A 26,426-nucleotide genomic window follows, 5' to 3' on the forward strand; every position below is an offset into this window, starting at 1 on the left:
CCGATCAGCCGTAGTGAGCCTGAAGCTAGCTTGGGGGCAGACGCCACTTGTGGGACAATCCATACCTGTATAGGGTATGCTCAGACGGCCTGCTCAGAAGATGTGTACCATCAGCTGAAGGGATACAAATCATTGAGAAGTTCCACTCCGCACCATTTGGAGGACACTATGGCATATTTCGCACACAGGCGAAAATATGGCAAAGTGGTTTCTACTGGCCATCAATGTATGAGGACACCCGAAACTTCATCACGAGGTGTACAAAGTGCCAGATGCAAGGTGGCATCACCTCCCGAGATGAAATGCCCCTCAACTCCAATTTTCAAGTTGAGTTGTTCGATGTCTGGGGCATTGACTTCCTGGGGCCATTCCCGATGTCAAAAGACTGCGAATACATCCTGGTTTCCGTCGACTACATGTTGAAGTGGGTTGAGGCTCTACCATGCAGAGCTACTGATGCCAAGCATGCCCGTAAGATGTTTCATGAGATCATCTTCCCATACTTCAGGACTCCAAGGATGGTCATGAGTGACGGAGGGTCTCATTTCATTAATCAGACCTTCCGGAACTTCCTGAAAGAGCTTGGGGGTAAAGCATAACATCGCGACTCCGTATCACCCACAGACCAGCGCGCAGGCAGAAACCACCAACAAACAGATCAAGAACATCCTATAGAAAATGGTTAATGAAATGGGGGAGGGATGGAAAAATAAGCTGCCTGATGCACTATGGGCATATAGAACAGCTTACAAAACCCCCATAGGCATGTCACTGTACCAGCTAGTTTATGGTAAAACCTGCCATCTACCAGTCGAGCTAGAACACATAGCTCACTGGGCGATCCGAACATGGAACATGGATAGTAAGATGGCAGGAAGAAACAGGAAGATCCAACTATCCCAGTTGGAAGAATGGAGGGAAAAGGCCTACTATAGTGCCAAGATCTACAAGGACAGAACTAAGAGATGACACGATAAGAGAATCAGATCCAAGGAATTCAAGATAGGAGACAAGGTATTACTTTTTAATTCCAGGGTCAAGCTCTTTGGACAAGGACAACTTAAAAGCAAATGGGATGGGCCATACACCGTCATCCATTCATCTTCACATGGAGTAATCACGATCCAGGATGACAACAGTAAGGTTTTCAAGGTAAATGGCCACCGCTTAAAAATTTTCCTTGAGCCCTCTAATCCAAAGGAAGAAGTAGACGTAATCAATTTAATTGATTTCTATCTTATTCCTTAAAAAATAATAAAAAAATAATAAAATAAAAAATATATATATAATCCTATAAATTGTGCACTCCTCGGTTTTTCAAACCGGCAGAGATTTGCCTTTGCTTTTCTTTGTGTCAAATAAAACAGGTACAAGAGAATAAGTGTGGGGGAGCACCCCTGAGAACTCAGGCGCAGACCACCACTGAGCACCACGAGCAAAGCAAGACCTGAAGGCTCAACCAAGGGGTCAGCCAACCCCTAGAGTCGGCCAAACCTTGGTGAAGACCTTGCAACGTTTGCTTCGACACACACGCTGGTTTGCACTCCCACACTCATACACCTCCCTATTTACATGAGAGTTTAAAAAATGATAAATAAAAAAATGCTTTTGCACTCCATACACTTCATGATAAACTTGCATACTTTTTATTCCTTGACTTTTAGCTTGTTCTTGTGAACTAAAATTTGATAGGGAACCCATGCTATCTAATAATTGACTCTTGAGAAATGGTTCAACGAATGGAACCTAACTCTTCCCTACAAAGTACTTGGGATTTCTTTTATAAAATTAAAAAAAACTCAATAGCATGGCTCCTCGTTTGTTTATGAAATTCCTATCCAAGGCCATATGTTGTTCAAAATTGAAAACCTTCCACATATACAACTTGTTATCTCATTGAGCTTTGTCAAATTGTTGTGACTGCTGGCACTCCTTAGCCTAACGAATTACTCTGCAAGCGCACAGAGACCAATTGTAGCTTTCACCAAGGAGTATTCTTGGAATATCGAATCCAAGGAACGGTAAAGCTTCGACCAAACTTAGAGATTTTCAACCGGACACAACCAACGAGAAGAAGACCACGGAAAGGGGGCCTAACTCTAGATAACCTACTGTTCTGACTAGTTGATGAGCTAACTACTGACTTGATCTGCTTCGGCGGCTGGAAGAGGAAGGACTTCAGAAAGGGATGAGAGGGGAGTCCAACGGCAACCTGCAACTACTGCTATGAAAACACCCGGACGTGGTGGACTATAAGGGACTGATAGGGCTGTCACCACCTACCACCTACCACAATAGTTCCGTGGGGTGGAACACAACCTGAGATAACTACCAAGCCTGGGCACTACGCCCACAGCTCTCGAGCTACTTGCTCCTACCATGTACTTAGATAGAAAGCAACCTCAAATAAGCAGAACTTACCACTTACGCAGACTCAGGATCCTACAGATCAAAGTAAGTACTTAAGCAAGTAACTAATACAGAAAGTAAAGCTAGCGAGAAACTAAAGTTGAGACAAGGAACTTACTCAAGTATATTCCTCCGAGGTGAATACAAAAGTGGAGTAAGACCGAGAGAACTATAGTTCGCTCCTTTCAGCTCGGCTTTCACTAGAGCACTCACCTCACTCTCTTCCTACTCAACACAAGAGTGTAACAAGAGACTATCTTCTCTAATGGATGGGTGTGTGTTACAAGACGGGGTTTGGGCTCTATTTATACTACTCTATGGTCGGTACTGAGCTGAGCGTCGGTTGCACATAGGTAAGATAGTTGTGCTTGTCTTTCACGCCAAGGGAGAGCATCAGAGGCTGCCAGGTGGGGCCGGCCGACCTCCCCTAGGCCGGCCGGCCTGGGGATGTGGCTCCTTCAGTTGAGTTGGGTTCTGAATCTTCGGGTTGTCATTGGATTTGGTCTTAACTCAACTTGGTTCAAGCCTTTCGGTCTTGACTTGTGAATTCTTCCTGAACCACATTGGTGTGAACTTGATCTTGTGCTCAAGCCATGTTCCACAAAGTTGCATGACGAAATATTGCAGGGGTAGGCCGGCCGGCCTGGCCTAGGTGTTGACGGCCATTATCTCACGTTCTAACCGTTAACTTCTCGGGAATAAATTGAGTTTTGCACTACGTTCCATGGATATTTTATTTGAATCTAATAAGTTTCAAAAGTTTTGGATGAGTTGTGCTTGCAGGGATCCACTGTCCAAAGATGGTCAAAATCAGAGAAAATCCTGGCCGGCCGGCACATTCTGTGCCGCCCGGCTGACATCTCCACGTACATGGGTCCAATCCTTTTACTGGAGCAATATGACATGTTCATAAGGTTCCAGAACAAGGCGAACATTGCATATCCTGTCGATGGACCCGGAAGGCACAAGATTCAACTCAAAAGCCCACCTGCCAGTGCCAAGATCGTCAAATGGGAAAACCACCCATTCCAGAAGCAGTGTGGAGTGATGTTGTGCAACGTCGGCGAAGCGGAGGGCTGAGGGGCTCCAGAGGCAAGCCGCCCGACCTACCTCAGGCCGCCCAGCCCAAGACAGCAGCATCCGAGGAAACCACCCAGAGAACCGACATCTAGGGAAGATCAGGAGCCGTCCACAGAAGGTCGCTGGCTAGACGGCACACCCCTAGGCCGGCCGGCCTAGGGAGGGCCGCCCGGCCCCACCTTGCAGCCTCTCGGATCCCGGCTTCACGTAGAAGTTAAGCACCGCCTCTATAGTTGCATGCACCTGGCGCTAACGGAATTACCGGCCATCTACCGACCTTGGAAGCCAATAAATAGCACTCTCCCCTTCACTTGTAAACACACACTCAAGGAGCAATACTCTCTTCCCAAGTCTAGAGTAGGTTAGTAGTTGGGAGTTAGAGTCGAGTCGAGCTTGTCTCGGGGATCCGAAGTTGTCAACGGAGCTCGGTAAAGCTCTTGTATCTTTTCCTTTGACTATTTTCAATATAAGTTATCTTCTTTATTTACTAGAGTTAGCTTTACTTTCCGTAAGTTTTATCTTCTCAAGTACTCGTACTTGTCTGTGGGAGTAAGTTTTACCACTAGTTCAGTTTAAGTTACCTTCCTTGTTTGTCGGAGTTAGCCTTACGGGTTTTCTTGCCCGTACTAGTGTAACTCAAGAGAAATCCTAGTACCGAGAGCAAACGTGGTCTCTGACTCAGTACTAGGTAGAAAGTGTGTTCCACCCCACGGTACCGCAGTGGTAGGCGGCAAGTGGTGACAGCCTTGTCCGTCCCTCGTACTCCAGCCCACGATACCGCAGATGTAGGATTGCCAAAAGTATGTTGGGCCCCTTCTCACCCCTGTCTGTGCCCTTTGCTTAGGCCGCCAAAGTAAGCTCCTGGTTCCGACATCCAGTTAGAAGCTTAGATTAGTTCTAGTGAGGCTAGCTGAGTAGTTTAGAAGTGTTTCAGGAGTCCTTTCTCGCTCGTTGTCCTCCCAGCTGCTACCACTCTAAGGTATAGAATCTCCTGTGTGTCACACGGTCATAGCTTGGCCATTTATCTCATCAGTTATCCGGCTTACCCCTGCTGAATTAGTCGGTCAATAATATCAGTAAAGGTTGTCACTACAATTTACGATACACTTTACCATAGTGCTTCCCTGAAGATTTCACGATACCCTGGAATACTCCAAGGTGAAGTGCTACACCGGTGAATTCTGCGCGCTTGCAGAATACCTATTCAGATTGAGCATAAGAGACACAAACAAGCATTTCTAGTGCCGTTGCCGGGGATGCAATTGGCTAAAGTAATCGTATAATTTAGTGGAAAACCTTATTGTTTTCTCACCACTAATTTTAGCGGGCTTATCATTGCTCTCTCTCTCTCGTTTATTCGATGCAGAGCAGTGCAAGACCGATTTTGATCTACCATCCAACTTCGATCTGAGTCCTCAGATAATTGGGTGAATTGTGAGATGCCGCGTCGTCCCACCCCAGAAGAAACCCACTTGGAATCCTCATTTGTCAGTCTCAGCACCACCCATGGCCAAGACTCTCAGGTAGTACTCGGCCCCGTCCAGCAGCCACATTCCTACTGGACTGAACAATGACCAAGGCAATGATGGCTTTGAGATCAAGTCGGGACTGGTGAACATGGTTCAAGCGAGTCCATTCTGTGGCAAGGCATCGGAGGATGCCAACGTTCATCTCCAAAATTTCTTGGAAGTGAGCAGCACCATCAACCCCAGAGGTACCACGATGGATAACGTCTGTCTTCGACTGTTCCCATTCTCCTTGTTAGGCAAGGCGAAGACGTGGTTTTACACCAACAAAGCAGACTTCACCACATGGGAAGCCTGCTCCAATGCATTCTTGACGAAGTACTTCCCGGTGGGCAAAACCAACGCCCTCCGAGGCAAAATCTCTGGATTTCAACAGCTCCCGAATGAAGCCCTTTTGGAAGCTTGGGAGAGATTCCAGGAATACATTGTAGCATGCCCCCACCACGGCATGGACGAATGGATAATCATTCAGAGTTTCTTCAATGGCCTGAACACACCAGCTCAGAACCACATCGATGCAGCATCAGGTGGTTCCTTCGTTTCGCTCAGTGTCCCTGAAGCAAAAGCGCTGGTAGAGAAGATTGCTTCCAACCAGAGTTGGAAAGGTGAAAGGCAGCAATAGCCCCGTAAGGGAGTTCATCCGATCGACAGTATCGATATGCTTGCTGCCAAGATGGACCTTCTCATGAAGAGACTGGAGTCTCTGCACCAGGAGGCTAACCAAGTTATGAATTCTCGCATGACATGCGAGATTTGTGGAGAAACAGGACACACGGGCAACTCTTGCCCGGTCACTCAGGAGGAAGCTCATTTCATTGGGGCAAACAACTCCAACAACTCAGGCTTCCGTCCTCAGCAGGGTTGGAATTCCAAACCCAACCTCCCCTTCAGTCAGCAACAAGGTATGAACTTTAATAACAATTTTCAACCTTCCTTAAAGGACCTAGTTTATGGCTAGAAACAAATTAATGACAATATTAGTAAGAAATTCCTTGATAATGATAAAATTTTGGAATCTTTGGCCGTACAACTAGAGGGCATAAACTCTGTTATTAAAAACCAATTGAGCTTCAACAAAATGATAGAAACTCAGGTTGCTCAACTAGCCTCATCTTGTCCTAACAATAATTCGGGAAAATGTCTTGGGCAACCGGAAGTTCCACCAAAAGAAAATGTTAGTGTGGTAACTACGCGGATAGGTAAGTCCACGCTAGAACCACCATACCCTAAAGATGCAGGATCTCAGCGGAAAGCCGTACCCACCAGCAATATGCAGACGAAGATCAGGAGGAGGTAGAAGAGTCCAACACAACTGCTGCCCAGGAGGAAACCGTGGAACCCCCGAGAACCTCACGGGAGTTTCATGACACTACTGCCTTACCGTTTCCGGAACGGATGAGGAAGCCGGTGGCCGACGAGCAATTCGGCAAGTTCGTCGAGGTAATACGGAAGTTGTATGTCAATATACCACTTATTGACGCTATGCAGGTACCAACCTACACCAAGTACATCAAAGATATACTTGGTAACAAGAGAAGCCAGCCCACCACCGAGGTCGTGCAACTCACAGAGGAGTGTAGCACAGCTATACTCGATCCTCTCCTGGAGAAGAAGAAAGATCCAGGATGCCCCACAATCACATGTTCAATCGGGAATTAAATTTTTGTTTTGCATCAAATTTTGTTACTTTGCGTATAAAAAAAAATTCGGCCAAAGTTAGGCCGGCCGGCCCCACCTAGGCCGGCCAGCCCCACATGCTCTCATTTGGCCAGGGGCCAGCAGGGAACTGAAGCTTTGAGTGTTCAGGAGGAAAGGAAAAGTGGCCGTGATCATGGTGCAGAGGGGGGCAGGCCGGCCGGCCTAATCATGGCCGCCCGATGCCTCTCCACCACTCCCGTCACGTCGCCACCCACCGGAGCATCATCACATGTAGGTCTACGAACTAGGCAACGACATGGAGCAAGAAGGGCCGCGGGAGGTGCCGGCCGATGCCATGCAGGCCACCCGGCCTGGCTCCTGGTCCCCTCTATAATAGGCCAACACTCCATCATCGTTCGTCGCACCTCAACTCCGAGTACGCAGGTCACTCTCCCGCACTCGAGTTCTCTATTCTTCTCTCTGAGTTTTCTTGCTTGATGAAGCTCTTAGGAGCTAATTAAGACAAGTAACTCAAGTGCTAAGCCCCACAAAAATATTACTAGTGCTGAGATTAGCTCGGTACTAATTCAATAAAATTAGTAGTAACCCTTTCCTAAAAATGAAAACCTCAAAAAAAATTTCCAGTAGAATAATCAAGCTCTGAACGAAGAACGTTTGTGGTGGACTGATCCCCACAAGAACGACTAACCACGGACCCCCTCTGATTATTTTCCCTGCATATTCTCTGTGCTAATCTTTTGCAGGAGTCATGTCACTATGGGGGAACATCAAAGGCAAGGTGAAGAAGCTAGGCTCGTCATCCCGATCCCAAAGTTTGCGAGCATCATCAGGCTCCCGGGATGACATGTCGGTGGATTCTGTTCGCCGACCATCATGATTCCAGGAAGAAGAGGAGGAAGCCCCTGCTTCTCCAGCAGTCCTGAGGCCCCGCCTCAAAATCAGAGTTCTGACGTCGGTCGATGTAACACCCGGTTTATAAAAGGGACATAAACTGAGCAATCATATACGTGCTAGGATCAAGTCACACGTATATACAACAGAATGAACAGTATATCACAGCACATATCACGAATAAGACATAATAAATCGAAATACGAATGTTATTGATTACATTAATGACAAAAATGTCTGATACAGCGGAAGCGAAGTACAAATACGAATAAAACTCTCCGAAGCTGAGCAGGGCGCCATAGGGACGTCGACTGGGAGACGAACGCCTAGAAGTCCTCGTAGTCCTGGTAGCGCTGAGCGAACTCCCTCGTGTCGGCAGGAACTGAGCAGCAGTAGCGTATCCAAGAGGAAAAAGTAGAGAAGAGGCAAGAGTGAGTACACAACTTGTACTCAACAAGTATAACACAAACTATGAGGCTCTAAGGTTGGCTGACTCAACTACATTAGCTTTTAAGTGTTGGCAAAATTTTATTAAAGCTATTTACTACGAGTTTGATGAATTACCATTAACCCAGTTACATAGTAATTAATCAGAATTTATTATATTACTACTAAGAACCAAACCGAAACCCCGAGAGGCACCTCCCTCGTCGGAAGGAGATAACCCCAATAATCAAAAGGAGGATCTGGGCCGCTCATGACCGCGAGCACGGCTAGTATACCAGTTTTACACTCTACAGAGGTTGCACATCTTTATCCACAAGTCATGAGCTACGCTAGTTGTTCATCACACTTCCTTAGGTGAGATGACTAGTAAACTCACTACGAGGCCGTTACAAAGAATCTTGTTGGTAAGGCGTAACCGCAAAGAGTTGGATCGGCGACGATGGGGCCCACCTCACGGGGGTACAAGCACATGTGCGCAAACTAAGCACAGACCAGCCGGAGGAGCAGGGACCATTGAAGCTTACCACCCTTTGCCCCGCAGGTAAGTTACTCCAAACCAAAAAGACCTAATTAGTAAGCCAAGACCGTCCGATTCCTGTCTTGTGGTAGCGCTGTTGTCCCAGGTTGTCGCTCTATGAACCGGTCCTTATGGAGAGTGGCCAACCAAGCACTAAGCACCGTGCTGGCCCCCTAAACCATGTTTCTAACAAAACCAATTTTAACGAGACGTGAGCCACTCAAGCCACACAGAGTGCCACTCTCAGAATTAAGTTGCATATACCATTAATCAAATTAATTAAAAAGGACCAAGTGTGTTATAGCGCGGCACCTAGCACAACTAACCAAAATGCAACCCAAAGGATATATAAAGGATATAAAGTAGCTAGGAAAGTCCTTACAGGCATACAATATTAAAATGCAGTATGAAATTGTATCTAAAAGTGATAGGTTGTTCATGTTATACTTGCCTTCCTCGTACTGTTCCTGCTGCTGCTCAAACTAGTCTGAAGACGGCTGCTCCTGGTACTGGAACTGGTGCTCCTCCGGTAGCTCAACGTCTACTCACGAACACATGGCCAAAAACGAGGCAACAACATAAACATACAAGCAAACAAAGGCTAACACTAATAAACAGTACAAAAATACATAAAAACAACACACTAAACTAATCTAAAACTATTCTACGCGTTACAACGATCGCGTGGATATAAAGAACGCCTAAAACGGAGCTAAAACGCATAATCTAGGCCAAAAACAAGTTCTAGGGGCTTATTTGTGAGAAAAACTAAGTTCCAGGGGGTTTTTTGCAAAAACCAAGGGCCTAAACGTAATTAACAATTAAATCTAAGGGCTAGCGTGCAAAAACTCAAGGTTTGGACTGCGGGCGCTAAATCTAGAAAGGTCAGGGGGTCCGAGTTAAAACCTGGGTCAATCTGCAATTTCTTTTGAACTAACTCGGACTGCGGGTCAATTCTGTGATAGTTGGGGGGCTCTTAAGCAAATATCCCTAGCCGAACCGGTATCCACGCACGTGGGCCGCTGGATCTAGATCTAACGGTTTAGATCTAATGAAACTTCGATCTAATCTAGAGCGCCGGTTTTGGATCGGACGGATCAGATTCAACTGGGCGCGGGGCGGCGGCGGAACGCGCCGGCGTGCTCTGTTCCGCGGCGGCGCAGCATAGGGCTCACTGGAGTTCGTCGAATCCGGCGTTCTGGGGCTCGTTTTGGCCTGCGGTTTGGCCTGGGCGGTAGTACGCCTCATGCGTAAACCACTGGTGGTGTTGTGGAGGTGGTTTGGGGCTCCGAGCGTGACTCTCGTCGGAGATGGCGGCTCAGCGGCGGCAGGGAACACCGGTGAGCTCGCGCTGGGCGGTTCTGAGGCTGGGGTTTGGGTCTGTGGGTTCGGCGTGCATGCACAGGGCCAGCGCAGGCCATGGCGGGGCATGGTGGGGCTAGGCAGCGCTGCAGCGAGGTCCGCCGCGGCGGAGCAGGGCGTGTGCGGCGGTAGGAGCGTCGGCATGCGGTGTCCGGCCGCAGAAGTGGCCCATGTGCCTAGGACACAAGTGCGCAAGGTCGACGGGGCTGGGGAGATTCTCACCGGGGCTCGAATTTGAGCTGTGCGGACTTGCAGGGCCGGCGATGTCGGGATCCGGCGGCGGCGACGGGGTGGAGTTCGCGGAGAAGGGTGCTGCAGAGGTCGAGGTCGGCGATGGTGGGCTCGGAGGTGTTCCTGGCCTCCAGGCGGAGCTCCTCCTGCGGCTTGTGAAGGCGGAGAGGTGGCGGAAAAGCGGACCCTCGGTGGCACAGTGGTCCCTTTGCGGCGGAGCTAGATGTAGTGGTGCGGTTAGGGTTCCTGGTGGCGGCGCTGGCCTTTAGGATGGGGAGCACGGGGGCCGTGGGGGGCCAATTAAAGACCGGCAGGGATCCTGGGGAGGCGTGCCCCAGAGGGAAACTCGCCGGTGATGTCGGCGGATTGGGCGCGGTCGTTGCTCTGCGGAGGAGACGAAGCTGGCAAGCGGGCCCGGCTGGTCAGCGGAAGCAGCGGCGGGGACGCGGGCGAGTGCGGGCTTCAGGCCGAGCAGGGTGAGCGGCTCGCTGGTCCAGGTTGGGAGCGGGGCGCGCTGGGCCTCGCGGGGGAACTTGGGCCGCGCACGGGAGGGAGTGGGAGCCTGGGCCGTGCGGGGGAAGGGAAAAGAGGAGGGATGGGCCGGCCAGGTTTCATTGGGCTGGGCTTTGGTCTTTCTAGTCCTTTCTTCTTTTCTATTCTATTTTCCTATTTCTATTTCTTCTCCTTTTTCTATTTCTAATTCAAACAAAGTTTGAATTCAAATATAGATTTGAATTCAAACCACACTCAAATAATTAAAACTATGCACCAGCATGAATGCAACACCAAAATTTAAACCTATGATAAAATTTTAATCACTTAAGGAACAAAATTTTAGATTAAATGCAAGTCTAACACAATAAACCTTAGAAAATTAAATAAAGCCAATTAAATTTATTATAAAAATGCTGGAATTTAAATTAGGGTGTTACAGACCCTACCCCCTTAAAGAAATCTCGTCCCCGAGATTTAGCTGGGCTGGCTAGCAATGAGATCTGGATATGTCTTCTTCAACTTATCTTCTCGCTCCCAAGTAGCCTCAGCTTCACTGTGGTGACTCCACTGAACTCTGCACATCTTGATGCACTTGTTCCGAGTAACCCTTTCTGATGTCTCTAGAATCTTCACCGGATGCTCAGTATAAGTCAGATCTTCCTGCACATCCACTCCATCCAGTGGTGCCTGCTCCTCGGGTACTCGCAGACACCTCTTCAGCTGAGATATATAGAAGACATCATGAACTCCTGAGAGGCTGGTGGGCAACTCCAGGCGATAAGAAACTTTGCCTTTCCTCTCTAGCACCTTGAACGGACCAACATACCGAGGTGCTAACTTCCCCTTGACATTAAACCTGCGGATTCCTCTCATCGGAGACACCTTTAGGTATACATGATCACCAACACTGAAAGTCAGGTCTCTCCGTTTGCCATCTGCATAGCTCTTTTGCCTGCTCTGTGCAATCCTCAGATTTTCTCGCACAGCCTGAACCATCTGCTCTGCATCATCTATGATCTCAGGGCCAAAGAGCTGCTTCTCACCAATCTGATCCCAATAGAGAGGGGTCCCGCACTTTCTGCCATACAATGCCTCGAAGGGGGACTTCTTCAGACTGGCCTGATAGCTGTTATTATTTGAGAACTCAGCATAAGACAGACACTTATCCCAACTAGTACCGTACTGAATGGCACAAGCTCTCAGCATATCCTCCAACACTTGGTTGGTTCTCTCTATCTGCCCATCTGTCTGAGGGTGATAAGACGTACCGAAACGCAGCTTCGTATAAAACGAATCATGGAGCTGCTCCCAGAACCGAGAAGTGAACTGAGACCCTCTGTCAGATATGATCTTCTTGGGCACACCATGCAAGCAGACAATCCGAGAGATGTACAACTCTGCAAGTCTAGCACCGGAGTAAGTAGTGTTCACTGGAATGAAGTGAGCAACCTTCGTCAATTGATCCACTACTACCCATATGGAGTTGTACCCTTTCTGAGTACAAGGCAATCCAACAATGAAGTCCATAGTGATTTCCTCCCATTTCCACTCTGGAATCTTCAAAGGCTGTAACAGACCTGCTGGCCTCTGATGCTCAGCCTTGACACACTGACAAGTGTCACAAATAGCCACGTACTCTGCCACTGAACGCTTCATACCATACCACCAGAAATGTTCCTTCAGATCATAGTACATCTTCGTGCTGCCCGGATGAATAGAGTAAGCTGTATCATGGGCCTCACTCAGAATCAACTTCCGGAGATCCTTCACATCTGGCACACAGATCCGGTTCTTGTACCACAAGGTACCCTGATCATCCTCTCTGAAATGAGGAGCCTTGACCTTCTTGAGCAACTCACGGATCTCCTGCAGCTTCTCATCTTCCTTCTGATGCTGCCTGATCTTTGACTCTAGAGTCGGTACTACCTCAAACGCTGCACTGGAGGTATGATGCAAGAAGCCCAGACTCAACTGCTCGAACTCCTCGCATAACTCTGGAGGCATCTGGAAAGCCACGGCCATGTTGACATAACTTCTTCTGCTTAGAGCATCTGCTACAACATTGGCCTTGCCCGGATGATAGTGAATCTCCAGGTCATAGTCCTTGACCAACTCTAACCATCTTCTCTGCCGCATGTTCAGCTCATTCTGCGTGAATATATACTTGAGGTTCTTGTGATCAGTATAGATATCACACTGCTGCCCATACAAGTAATGCCTCCAAATCTTCAGAGCATGCACAACTACGGCTAACTCAAGATCATGAGTGGGATAATTCAGCTCATGCCGACGTAACTGCCGTGAAGCATAAGCAATCACTCTGCTCTCCTACATCAGAACACAACCAAGACCATCCTTCGAAGCATCACAATACACCGTGAACCTCTTGCTCTGGTCTGGCAGAGTAAGGACTGGCGCCGTAGTCAACCTCTTCTTCAGCTCATCAAAGGCCATCTGACGCTCATCAGTCCATATGAATGCCACATTCTTCTCTAGTAAGGAAGTCAAAGGCTTCGCGATCTTGGAGAAATTCTCAATGAACCTCCGATAATATCCTGCTAAGCCCAAGAATGACCTGACTTCCTTTACTGTCTGCGGTGTCTCCCACTCGAGCACATCCTTCACCTTGCTCAGATCAACAGCAATGCCCCCCTGGGAGATAACGTGACCGAGGAATGGAACCTCGTCAATCCAGAACTCGCACTTGCTGAACTTGGCATACAGCTGATGCTCTCTCAATCTCTGCAGCACGAGTGTCAGATACTCTTCATGCTCTTCCTCTGTCTTGGAGAAGATCAGAATATCATCAATGAAAATCACCACAAAGACATCCAGATAATCCATGAAAACCATGTTCATCAAGTGCATGAAGAAAGCCGGGGCATTAGTCAAGCCGAAGGACATGACCCGTGTACTCATACAGCCCGTACTTGCAAGTGAATGCCGTCTTCGGAATATCCCCAGGACGGATCCTCAGCTGAAAATAACCCGAACGAAGATCAATCTTCGAGAATATACGAGCACCTCGAAGCAAATCAAAGAGATCCTCAATACGGGGCAGTGGATGCTTGTTCTTGATAGTGACTGCATTCAACTCCCGATAATCCACACACATCCTCTTCGAGCCATCCTTCTTATCTACCAGCAATAATGGAAAAGCCCAAGGAGAGAAGCTGCGACGGATATAGCCCTTGGCTAGCAACTCATCAATAGTTTTCTTGACTTCTTCATGCTCTATAGGTGCCATACGGTAGGGCCGCTTTGCAATAGGAGCTGTGCCAGGCCAGAGATCAATACAAAACTCAATGGCGCGTTCAGGCGGCATACCTGGCAGATCATCCGGAAAGACATCCGGGAATTCAAACACCACGCGAATACCGTCCGTGGGTCTAGCCTCCATATGATGAAGAAATCCCGAAGGCTCCACTGCACTGATAACAACCTCTTGGCCACTGGAAGCTGATAGCAAGACTGTCCTCTGAGCACAATCTATCCGGACACCCCACTTGGCCAGAGTCTCCATTCCCAGAATGACATCAATGCCCTTGGTGTCTAGCACCATCAGATCAGTACAGAACTCTACTCCCCTCAAGGAAACACTGACTCTCGGGCAGTAAGTGTGAGACCTCAACTGTCCTCTCGGTGAAGATACTAACAGGCACCTCTTTAATGTGCTTGTATGAATACCATGATGCTCGACAAAAGACTAAGTAATGAAGGAATGCGTAGCACCAGTATCGAAAAGCACTGTAGCTGGATATGAATTAACCATGAACGTACCAATAACCACGTTGGGAGCCTCGGCCGCTGACTCGGCCGTCACGTGGTTCACTCTGCCCTGAAGTGGCGCCCTAAGCTGAGCTGGGCGCCCCTGCTGTCCCGCCTGCGCCTTCCGGGGGCAAGTGTTGGCGTAGTGCCCCGGCTGGCCACAGTGATAGCAGGTGCGAGGGGGTCCCTGAGCCTGCTGTCCGGCAGGAGGAGCTGCCTGCGTGGAGCCTGAGGTGCTGGCGGAGCTGGTGGAGCAGTCCGAGCAGGAGGTGCCGGTAACCTCGGGCCCTGACCTGCCTGCTGCTGCTGTCGAGGCGGGTACTGCTGCGGCCTCTGCTGGTACTGCTGGGGAGGCCGGTACTGCTGCTGCTGAGGCGGCTGGAGGCGAGGATGGGTGTTGCTGCCGGAAGCAATGGGGACAATCTTCCTCTTCTTGTCCTCCATCTCTAAGTGCTTGCGCTCCGTGTTGAGCGCGCTGTCAACCAGATGGTTGAAGTCGTCGAAGCGGAGGTTGAGCAGCGCGTACTAGAGGTAGTCCTCAAGGCCCTCCATGAAGTGCTCCTGCTTCTTGCGGTCATCCGCAACATCGGCAGGGGCGTAGCAAGCAAGCTGCAGAAAACGATCACGATACTCCGTGTCCGTCATAGCCCCCTGCTTCAGTGCAAGGAACTAATTTTGCTTCATCTTCATAACGCCCGCGGGGACATTGTGGCTGCGGAAACGCTCTCTGAATTGGAGCCAAGTGAGAGACTCGCGGTCCTGAACTGTGTGGAACTCCCACCAGTCCAAAGCTGTCCCTCGCAGCTGTCCTGCTGCGTACAGAACTCGCTCCCGATCATTGCACTGGGCGATGTCCAGCTGGCGCTCCACTGCACGGAGCCAGTCGTCAGCCTAAAGAGGGTTTGACGTGTGCGAGAACATCGGCGGGTGACCCCTCAGAAACTCAGCACGCCTGTCGCGAGGCTGCGGCGGTGGAGGAGGCGGAGGCTGAGTGTGAGCCTGCTGAAGAGCCTGAACCGTGTTGTTCAGGGTAGCCATCATCTACATCTGGAGCTGGAAGTCCTGCTCCGGGGTCAGAGGCGGAGGCATCGGGATCCCGGTCCCCTGGGTGTTCTACCCCTGGTTGTTCTGCCCCTGCTGGTCAGAACCACGCCTGGTGTTCACCATCTGATTTTGGACAAAAGATTTTATGAGTAAGGATATTGCAGAAATAAATTCAGATGGATACGATAACTCTTGGCGGAAAAAGACTCAGCCATGATAAAAAGTAGACAGGATAGAGTGGACTGTTTTACCCCCAATGATCTAAATCATTTTATTAATTAGTTAACTTTAACATAAGAGTGATTTTCTCTAAACAAATTTAAACTACTAAGCTATACAATCATTCAAAAATCCAAATCAAACATGTAGCATAATAACAAGAAGACAATTTTTCACGACTTAGCCGAGTTTAACATACGACTCGACTAACACAACGCATTGCAGAACGTGCTATCGTATTATTATAAAGGGTCACCTAGCTAATACTCCTGGTGGTCAGATAACTGATTTAGGCCAAGATCCACGAAAACTATTCTATAGAGAGAGAAATCAAGGCAAGACGAGTAAAAGTCTTAGAATTCAAGGGGTATAATAGTAAAATAGTTTCAGCAAGCAAGGATTGGAGAGAAGAAGTCCTAAGACTCGACCAGTTCTATCTAGGCTTCGTCCTACAGTCGATACGGCTCTGATACCACTCTGTAACACCCGGTTTATAAAAGGGACATAAACCGAGCAATCATATACGTGCCAGGATCAAGTCACACGTATATACAACAGAATGAACAGTATATCACAGCACATATCACGAATAAGAAATAATAAATCGAAATACGAATGTTATTAATTACATTAATGACAAAAATGTCTGATACAGCGGAAGCGAAGTACAAATACGAATAAAACTCTCCGAAGCTGAGCAGGGCGCCACAGGGACGTCGACTGGGAGACGAACGCCTAGAAGTCCTCGTAGTCCTGGTAGCGCTGAGCGAACTCCCTCGTGTCGGCAGGAACTGAGCAGCAGTAGCGTATCCAAGAGGAAAAAGTAGAGAAGAGGCAAGAGTGAGTACACAACTTGTACTCAACAAGTATAACACAAACTATGAGGCTCTAAGGTTGGCTGACTCAACTGCATTAGCTTTTAAGTGTTGGCAAAATTTTATTAAAGCTATTTACTACGAGTTTGATGAATTACCATTAACCCAGTTACATAGTAATTAATCAGAATTTATTATATTACTACTAAGAACCAAACCGAAACCCCGAGAGGCACCTCCCTCGTCGGAAGGAGATAACCCCACTAATCAAAAGGAGGATCTGGGCCGCTCATGACCGCGAGCACGGCTAGTATACCAGTTTTACACTCTACAGAGGTTGCACATCTTTATCCACAAGTCGTGAGCTACGCTAGTTGTTCATCACACTTCCTTAGGTGAGATGACTAGTAAACTCACTACGAGGCCGTTACAAAGAATCTTGTTGGTAAGGCGTAACCGCAAAGAGTTGGATCGGCGACGATGGGGCCCACCTCACGGGGGTACAAGGACATGTGCGCAAACTAAGCACAGACCAGCCGGAGGAGCAGGGACCATTGAAGCTTACCACCCTTTGCCCCGCAGGTAAGTTACTCCAAACCAAAAAGACCTAATTAGTAAGCCAAGACCGTCCCATTCCTGTCTTGTGGTAGCGCTGTTGTCCCAGGTTGTCGCTCTATGAACCGGTCCTTATGAAGAGTGGCCAACCAAGCACTAAGCACCGTGCTGGCCCCCTAAACCATGTTTCTAACAAAACCAATTTTAACGAGATGTGAGCCACTCAAGCCACACAGAGTGCCACTCTCAGAATTAAGTTGCATATACCATTAATCAAATTAATTAAAAAGGACCAAGTGTGTTATAGCGCGGCACCTAGCACAACTAACCAAAATGCAACCCAAAGGATATATAAAGGATATAAAGTGGCTAGGAAAGTCCTTATAGGCATACAATATTAAAATGCAGTATGAAATTGTATCTAAAAGTGATAGGTTGTTCATGTTATACTTGCCTTCCTCGTACTGTTCCTGCTGCCGCTCAAACTGGTCTGAAGACGGCTGCTCCTGGTACTGGTACTGGTGCTCCTCCGGTAGCTCAACGTCTACTCACGAACACATGGCCAAAAACGAGGCAACAACATAAACATACAAGCAAACAAAGGCTAACACTAATAAACAGTACAAAAATACATAAAAACAACACACTAAACTAATCTAAAACTATTCTACGCATTACAACGATCGCATGGATATAAAGAACGCCTAAAACGGAGCTAAAATGCATAATCTAGGCCAAAAACAAGTTCTAGGGGCTTATCTGCGAGAAAAACTAAGTTCCAGGGGGTTTTCTGCAAAAACCAAGGGCCTAAACATAATTAACAATTAAATCTAAGGGCTAGCATGCAAAAACTCAAGGTTTGGACTGCGGGCGCTAAATCTAGAAAGGTCAGGGGGGTCCGAGTAAAAACCTGGGTCAATCTGCAATTTCTTTTGAACTAACTCGGACTGCGGGTCAATTCTGTGATAGTTGGGGGGCTCTTAAGGAAATATCCCTAGCCGAACCGGTATCCACGCACGTGGGCCGCTGGATCTGGATCTAACGGTTTAGATCTAATGAAACTTCGATCTAATCTAGAGCGCTGGTTTTGGATCGGACGAATCAGATTCAACTGGGCGCGGGGCGGCGGCGGAACGCGCCGGTGTGCTCTGTTCCGCGGCGGCACAGCATAGGGCTCGCCGGAGTTCGTCGAATCCGGCATTCTGGGGCTTGTTTGGCCTGCGGTTTGGCCTGGGAGGTAGTACGCCTCATGCGTAAACCACTAGTGGTGTTGTGGAGGTGGTTTGGGGCTCCGAGCGTGACTCTTGTCGGAGATGGCGGCTCGGCGGCGGCAGGGAACGCCGGTGAGCTCGAGCTGGGCGGTTTTGAGGCTGGGGTTTGGGTCTGTGGGTTTGGCGTGCGTGCGCAGGGCTAGCGCAGGCCATGGCGGGGCACGGTGGGGCTAGGCAGTGCTGCAGCGAGGTCCGCCGCGGCAGAGCAGGGCGTGTGCGGCGGCAGGAGCGCCAGCGTGTGGTGTCTGGCCGCAGAAGTGACCCATGTGCCTAGGAAACAGGTGCGCAAGGTCGAGGGGGCTGGGGAGATTCTCACCGGGGCTCGAATTTGAGCTGTGCGGACTTGCAGGGCCGGCGATGTCGGGATCCGGCGGCGGCGACGGGGTGGAGTTCGCGGAGAAGGGTGCTGCAGAGGTCGAGGTCGGCGATGGTGGGCTCGGAGGTGTTCCTGGCCTCCAGGCGGAGCTCCTCCTGCGGCTTGTGAAGGCGGAGAGGTGGCGGAAAAGCGGACCCTCGGTGGCACAGTGGTCCCTTTGCGGCGGAGCTAGATGTAGTGGTGCGGTTAGGGTTCCTGGTGGCGGCGCTGGCCTTTAGGATGGGGAGCACGGGGGCCGTGGGGGGCCAATTAAAGACCGGCAGGAATCCTGGGGAGGCGTGCCCCAGAGGGAAACTCGCCGGTGATGTCGGCGGATTGGGCGCGGTCGTTGCTCTACGGAGGAGACGAAGCTGGCAAGCGGGCCCGGCTGGTCAGCGGAAGCAGCGGCGGGGACGCGGGCGAGTGCGGGCTTCAGGCCGAGCAGGGTGAGCGGCTCGCTGGTCCAGGTTGGGAGCGGGGCGCGCTGGGCCTCGCGGGGGAACTTGGGCCGCGCACGGGAGGGAGTGGGAGCCTGGGCCGTGCGGGGGAAGGGAAAAGAGGAGGGATGGGCCGGCCAGGTTTCATTTGGCTGGGCTTTGGTCTTTCTAGTCCTTTCTTCTTTTCTATTCTATTTTCCTATTTCTATTTCTTCTCCTTTTTCTATTTCTAATTCAAACAAAGTTTGAATTCAAATATAGATTTGAATTCAAACCACACTCAAATAATTAAAACTATGCACCAGCATGAATGCAACACCCAAATTTAAACCTATGATAAAATTTTAATCACTTAAGGAACAAAATTTTAGATTAAATGCAAGTCTAACACAATAAACCTTAGAAAATTAAATAAAGCCAATTAAATTTATTATAAAAATGCTGGAATTTAAATTAGGGTGTTACAGTCGATCAGATCGTCATTCGTACTGATTATGAGCGGGATGCCGTCGAGCTATTGAAGAAGCAGTCGTACGGCCACGCCAAGCGGTTCGTTACAAAATTCCTCATGATGACAGGACTCCGCCAGGACATGAACCGTGCGTTCACCGCCGTGGGATGGTCACGCTTCGCCGACATCACCGAACCAGGTTCGCACCTTCTCACCATGGAATTCTTGTCCACACTCCATGTTGAAACCGTTGGAAAAGAAACTAAAATCCACTTCCATTTTTTCAACGAGTTCTTTGAAATGCTACCCAGAGACTTTAGTAATGCACTAGGCTTCAGTAAGAAATGCCTATTAGAAGCTAATGCATTAACAGATGATCTCGAATATGACCGTAGTGCTTGGTGGAATAAAATCTCAGATGAACCAGTGAGTAGTAAAAACGGCATAGTCTCCATCCATAATCCAACTCTAAGAGTTCTAGCTAAGTATCTGGCTATGGTAGTATTTTCCCGAGCAGACCTCAGGCTATGTAGTTCCTCGGAGCTCATGTGCCTTTATGCTATGGCAAATAAGAATCGCTACTCACCTGGCATGGGCATGGTCACACATTGGCAGAAAATGATCACGTGCAAATCTCCCATCGACATAACCTCACCGGTCACCCACATTGCACGGTATGTCGGTGTCTTGGAGAATGCACAAGTCACATATCTGCCCGTGACAGATGAGTATCGAACCTTCATTGGTCTGGACCACTTTGTTCACTCGCACATGATGCGTGAAGGTCCCGGGAACTCAGTTTTCATGTACTATCCGGGGTTTGAGAGAGAGCTCGAGCTGCCATGCTCGAAACTCTCACTCTACTCCGTGAAGTGTCTTACCCTCCAGATGGAAAAGAAGGAGCCAGCACGCCACAGCACAGCTGGTCCTATGACACGTGGCAGAATTCGGCGAGACGCATAGTTGGCCGAGGGCGGCACATCACGGCAGGCAGGAGTTTCCCATCAGGCAGGCACATCCCGCCAGGCAGGAACTTCCAGCCAGCCATGAGTTTCATGATAGGCCCGTGCTTCCCAGGAAGCCGGACCATCACATGCTGCACCCTCACCAGATGCCTCAGCACAGCCTCACCCAGACACCACTCACATGAGCTTCGAGGAGGTTTACGGGTTTTACGACCAGGGTGGCCAGCCCTCGTACCAGCCTGAGGGTAGCACTGGGTTTGGGCACAGCCAGGGGTTTTACTACCCCTCGGGCATGGGCACCTCCCATGGCCCGCAGGTTGGCCCGTCTGCATCAGCACGCTTCAAGTACGACAACCCACTCACACGGGAGTTGTCCGGTCTTTCTGCCCGCATGGGTGCTTTAGAGTTACGTCAGGAGGAGTTGGGACACAGCCTCGATCACAACACCAGTCTCACACATAGTTGGGGGATGATATCCTCCATGTCTTATGATTGGCACCATGGTGCATACTACCCCCCGCCACAGCCAGACCAGTAGCCCCGAGCTTCGTTGAAGCTTGGGGGGAGAGATCGTCAGTGCCCAGGTAAGTCATCATACCCACTCGTTCCGTTCAGCTTAGTAAAAAAAGAGAGAGTTGCCATGCTTAGAATAAATGTGTGGAAATCCGTGCAAATTCTTATCTTGGAAATGATCAATAGTTGCTCTGTTTGAGTTTTGCATGTGCCCCGTTTACAGCTTTTTACTCATCTAGTACTAGAGCTAGTTGGCACATAATAGACACAATTAATCTGTTTGTGTGGGAGCATTTAATATGATTTCTAAGTCTAAGTTGTTGTGGGATTTGAGATGGCCTACATTGGAATTAAAACTGTCTACCTCAGTAAGGGAAATTCTCGGAGTAACATTAAAATATGATAAAAAGTTTCCCTGTTGGTTTATATGTCCCATCCAGAGCCATAATGACATTTCATACATGCGCTACCATAGGCTATCTTGATCTACTTTGAGCTTTGTCGAATGGTGAGTTCGCTTGAGAAAAGGTACTTGTCATCTGCCGGTCTTTCTCCTTTGCGTACCCATTTCATTGCTAGACTCGAAACGTCTGGTACGACAATTACCTACTCCGGGTATTGTCATCTACTACCACCAGACAATTCCCCCACAACTCAGCCCAAAATCTCTAATGTGTGCCTATCCACTTCCAAAAAGGGTCAAAAATTCCTGCAATTGTTCCCTCTGAAAATGCTGAATTCAAGAAGGACATGAGGTTATCTTCTTTAAAAAAAAAGAAGAAGAAAGAAGAAGTGCCCAGGATCCTTAGCAAAAATAGTGCAAAAGAGGAGTTCAATAAAATGACCCCAAAAACATTTCCGAAGTGTGAGTCCATTTCTCCCTCTCCCCAGAACATTTGTGATTCCATAAGATCGGAATTTGATCAAGTACATACCTATTGTGAACCACTCTTCGGCTCGGCAACACAGGTAATCAAGGTATGTCACCCTCTTCCTACCCATAACTCAAGATATCAGCCTTAGATTAGGAAGAAGTTGGTCAAGTTTCGACCTTGGTGAGGATCATACACCTTGAGCGATTGAGAGTACCTTCAAAGAACCTTAATCATATGCATACCTAAGAAATATTCCGAGAGTGAACCTAAGCAGGGAAAATAGGGAAATATTCCGGTGAAGGTTGTTCAGTCCTCCAACCGCTCAAGACAAGGGATGAAATGTGAAATAAGCCCCATCATTCAGAACATATAGGTATGAGCTAACTTACTCGAAGTACATACGGATAGAGTAATATGCTGTGCACAGGGTACCTGCAGAGGGCAAACATTGACGCAACTCCTCATCCAACAAGCCTCAGTGTTAAGCTTTGCTCGAGGACGAGCAAAAGTTTAAGCTTGGGGGGTGTTGACGGCCATTATCTCACGTTCTGACCGTCAACTTCTCGGGAATAAATTGAGTTTTGCACTATGTTCCATGCATATTTTATTTGATTCTAATAAGTTCCGCTAGTTTTGGATGAGTTGTGCTTGTAGGGATCCACTGTCCAAAGGGTCGAAATCAGAGAAAATCACGGTCGGCCGGCATATTCCGTGCCGACCGGCCTGACACCTCCACATACATGGGTCCAATACTTTTACTAGAGCAATATGACATGTTCATAAGGTTCCAGAACAAGGTGAACATTGCATATCCTGTTGGTGGACCCGGAAGGCACAAGATTCAACTCAAAAGCCCACCTGCAAGTGCCAAGATCGTCAAATGGGGAAACCGCCCATTCCAGAAGCAGTGCGGAGTGATGTTGTGCAACGTCGGCGAAGCAGAGGGCCGAGGGGCTCCGGAGGCAGGCCGCCCAGCCTACCTCAGGCCGCCCGGCCCAAGACAGCAGCATCCGAGGAAACCACCCAGAGAATCGACGCCCAGGGAAGATCAGGAGCCATCCACAGAAGGTCGGTGGCCAGATAGCACACCCCTAGGCCGGCCGGTCTAGGGAGGGCCGCCCGGCCCCACCTTGCAGCCTCCCGGCTCCCGGCTTCACATGGAAGTTAAGCACCGCCTCTACAGTTGCGTGCACCTGGCGCTAATAGAATTACCGTCCTTCTACCAACCTTGGAAGCCTATAAATAGCACTCTCCCCTTCACTTGTAAACACACACTCAAGGAGCAATTCTCTCTTCTCAAGTCTAGAGTAGGTTAGTAGTTGGGAGATAGAGTCGAGTCGAGCTTGTCTTGGGGATCCGGAGTCGTCTTCGGAGCTCGGTAAAGCTCTTGTATCTTTTCCTTTGACTATTTTCAATATAAGTTATCTTCTTTATTTACTTGAGTCAGCTTTACTTTCCGCAAGTTTTATCTTCTCAAGTACTCGTACTTGTCTGCGGGAGTAAGTTTTACTGCTAGTTCAGTTTAAGTTACCTTCCTTGTTTGTCGGAGTTAGTCTTACGGGTTTTCTCGCCCGTACTAGTGTAACTCAAGTTAGTTAACTAGGTTGAGGGGGATTTCTCTTGAAGGCCTCAAGAGAAATCCTAGTACCGAGAGCAGACGTGGTGTCTGACTCAGTGCTAGGTAGAAAGTGTGTTCCACCCCACGGTACCGTAGTGGTAGGAGGCAAGTGGTGACAGCCTTGTCCGTCCCTCGTACTCCACCACGTTCGGGTGTTTTCATAGTAGTAGGATTGCTAAAAGTATGTTGGGCCCCTTCTCACCCCTGTCTACGCCCTTCGTTTAGGCCGCCGAAGTAAGCTCGTGGTTCCGACATCCAGTTAGAAGCTTAGATTAGTTCTAGTGAGGCTAGCTCAATAGTTTAGAAGTGTTTCAAGAGTCCTTTCTCGCTCGTTGTCCTCCCAGCTGCTACCACTCTAAGGTATAGAATCTCCTGTGTGTCACACGGTCATAGCTTAGCCATTTATCTCATCAGTTATCTGGCTTACCCCTGCTGAATTAGTCGGTCGATAATATCAGTAAAGGTTGTCACTACAATTTACGATATACTTTACCATAGTGCTTCCCTGAGAATTTCACGATACCCTGGAATACTCCAAGGTGAAGTGCTACACCGGTGAATTATGTGCGCTTGCAGAATACCTATTCAGATTGAGCACAAGAGACACCAACACTAGGCCGGCCTGGGATTCACCTCATTTCGGCTCATTTTTGTACATGTTGTTCCTGGATTAAAACACTCACCAAAACTCATGGAACTTGTTAATGTTAGTGAAAAATATAGCAACATAGTTCTAAAAGAATGAAATCCGAAGGAATGTTGGCGGTAAAAATCATCGAAATCGACCGCAAACCGTGACCCTTTGTGAGATACATTTCATATTCCCATGATCACGATCATGTACACTCCACACATATTTGCCAACTTCTACACTGGAAGTTGTGCAAGAACATTTCACCCATCATTCCATATCATCCCACAAAATAAAACTCCATGATATTCATGACTACTCTCTCCAACTTATCATTCCAAGAAAAAGGACATGGGCTATTTAAAAAAGAAAAAAAGAGACATGCTCAAGAAAGCATGATAAAAAAAAGTTGGACACATGAAGGTCCAAGCATTCAAAAGAAAAAAAAGAGTTGGACACTTGCAGGTCCAAGTATTCAAGAGAGAGAGAGAGAGAGAGAGAGAGAGATAGCCCATGTCCAAAGGAAAAGGAATAAAGGAGAGAGATGGTTCATGAAAGGAGTTCATACACCATCCACCCAAATATTCACACACATGCACATCTTGATCAAGGTTTATGACTTGTTTCTCTTTTGGATCCGGTCTTTGACTTAGCAACATATGAGGAACAGATATGACTTCAACTCTTTCCCTACCCTAAGCTCCACATAAGCTTTCCTAGAGGTAGGTAAAAAAGAAGGCAACACTTTGCCTTGGTGAGGAATTCAAAAATAAAAAAGAGAGATCCGAGAGAACAAACTGAGGAGCTAGGCTATGATTGATTTTGAAAATTCATAAAACCCAAGTATCTGAGTACAGGAGACTAAGGGACCTAAAGTTTAAACCGTTCCAAGATTCAATTATCAAGATAAGCATGGTAGACACTTAAAAAAAAGTTCACAAGTCAGGGAGAAACTTGGAATAACTTGTATGCAGGTTTCTTCAAAGGAGTTGCATCCACCTTAGTCTTCGCCTCTTTACTCGAGGACGAGCAAAGGCTAAGTGTGGGGGTGTTGTTGATGGTCCCGAAGTTAGAAATAAGACCGTCATCTCCTGCATCTTTTCATAATATTCAACCACCAAACGTAGTTGTAGGACTTAATTTTGATCAATTCCACGAGTTTTGGTGATTCTTGGTTTGTAGGCACCCATACTCGGAATAAGGAGAAAACAAGCACAAGACGCAACAGAAACACACAAAAGACTTCATCCTGCGTCACACTCACAAGACGGGCCCATTTGATAGAGAAAACCGATGTACAGAGCCCCAGCACCGACGTACACAAGATGGGGGCCCACCTGGCAGTGTCCAGGACAAAAGGTGGTGCGAGAGGCAGCACCCGGGGGTCAGCCGAACCCCGGGGTCGCCCGAACCCTTTTTGACGCCAAATGGCCCGAGCTTTGGCGGGAAGATCGCCACCGCCATCCCAACGTCGGTTCCTAGTGTTCCCATATTTATTTCCCACGGGAACCAACCTATCCAAGCTATAAAAGGAGGTGGGGAGACCCTCTCATTAACAACACAATTTGGAGAGAAGAAGGGGAGAGTCCACCTTAGAGCTATCTTGTAGAGAGTAGGCTAGGGAGTGTGAGGAGAAGTTTGGGAGGAGTGCCGGAGTTGTCGTCTTCCCTCTGCTTGTACCTCGGCGGATACGAGCCTCTTTCGAGTAAGTATCCGAGTTCATCTAATGTTGAGTTCTTATCTGAGTTAAGCTTTCATTATCTTTTGCTTGCGGGATCATCATCTGTCCTCGTGACGGTAGCTCCAGTCTAATGGCTCGAGTCGTGGACGGAGTCTGGGCTAGAGTAGTAATCAATAGCGTAGACGTGGTGTCTGGGCTAGAGGTTACCGTTGTTTTCATACCTTCTCAATGGTCTATCGGGGTAGGCGGCAGGTGGTGACAACCCTGTCCGTCCATTGTAGTCCCCCACGTGAGGGTTGGGTGTAGAGCTAATAGCTGGATACACTTGGTAGACCAGGAGTAAGCCGGTGTCCGAAGTAAGCAAGAGAGAGCTGGTTTATCTCTGTTAAGTATCTCTTCTCTTAGACAACCACACTACCCAAAAGCCACCCTTCTCTCTTCCTCCGGGGTAAACTAGTTAGAAGACCATTACACCTCTGTTCCTCATGGAAATTACGATACCCTGAATACTCTCCGGGTGAAGTGCTGCAACGGTATTTCTGTGCGCTTGCGGAATTCTCTGTGAGAGTTAAGAAATACCAACAAGGGTCATAGAGATGCTTCCAGGAGGA

The 26,426-nt window shown here is 48.4% G+C and overlaps 1 non-coding gene across 1 annotated transcript; it reads right to left on the minus strand.

The window, feature by feature from the left end:
• Positions 1–5,358: 5,358 nt before the first annotated feature.
• LOC120671747 lies at positions 5,359–5,465 on the minus strand. Its single transcript, XR_005673837.1, has one exon. It is a non-coding gene; the product is annotated as a small nucleolar RNA R71 (small nucleolar RNA).
• Between the last annotated feature and the right edge of the window lie 20,961 nt (positions 5,466–26,426).

Source organism: Panicum virgatum, chromosome 4N (genome assembly GCF_016808335.1).
Source record: "Panicum virgatum strain AP13 chromosome 4N, P.virgatum_v5, whole genome shotgun sequence".
Classification (NCBI taxonomy): domain Eukaryota; kingdom Viridiplantae; phylum Streptophyta; class Magnoliopsida; order Poales; family Poaceae; genus Panicum; species Panicum virgatum.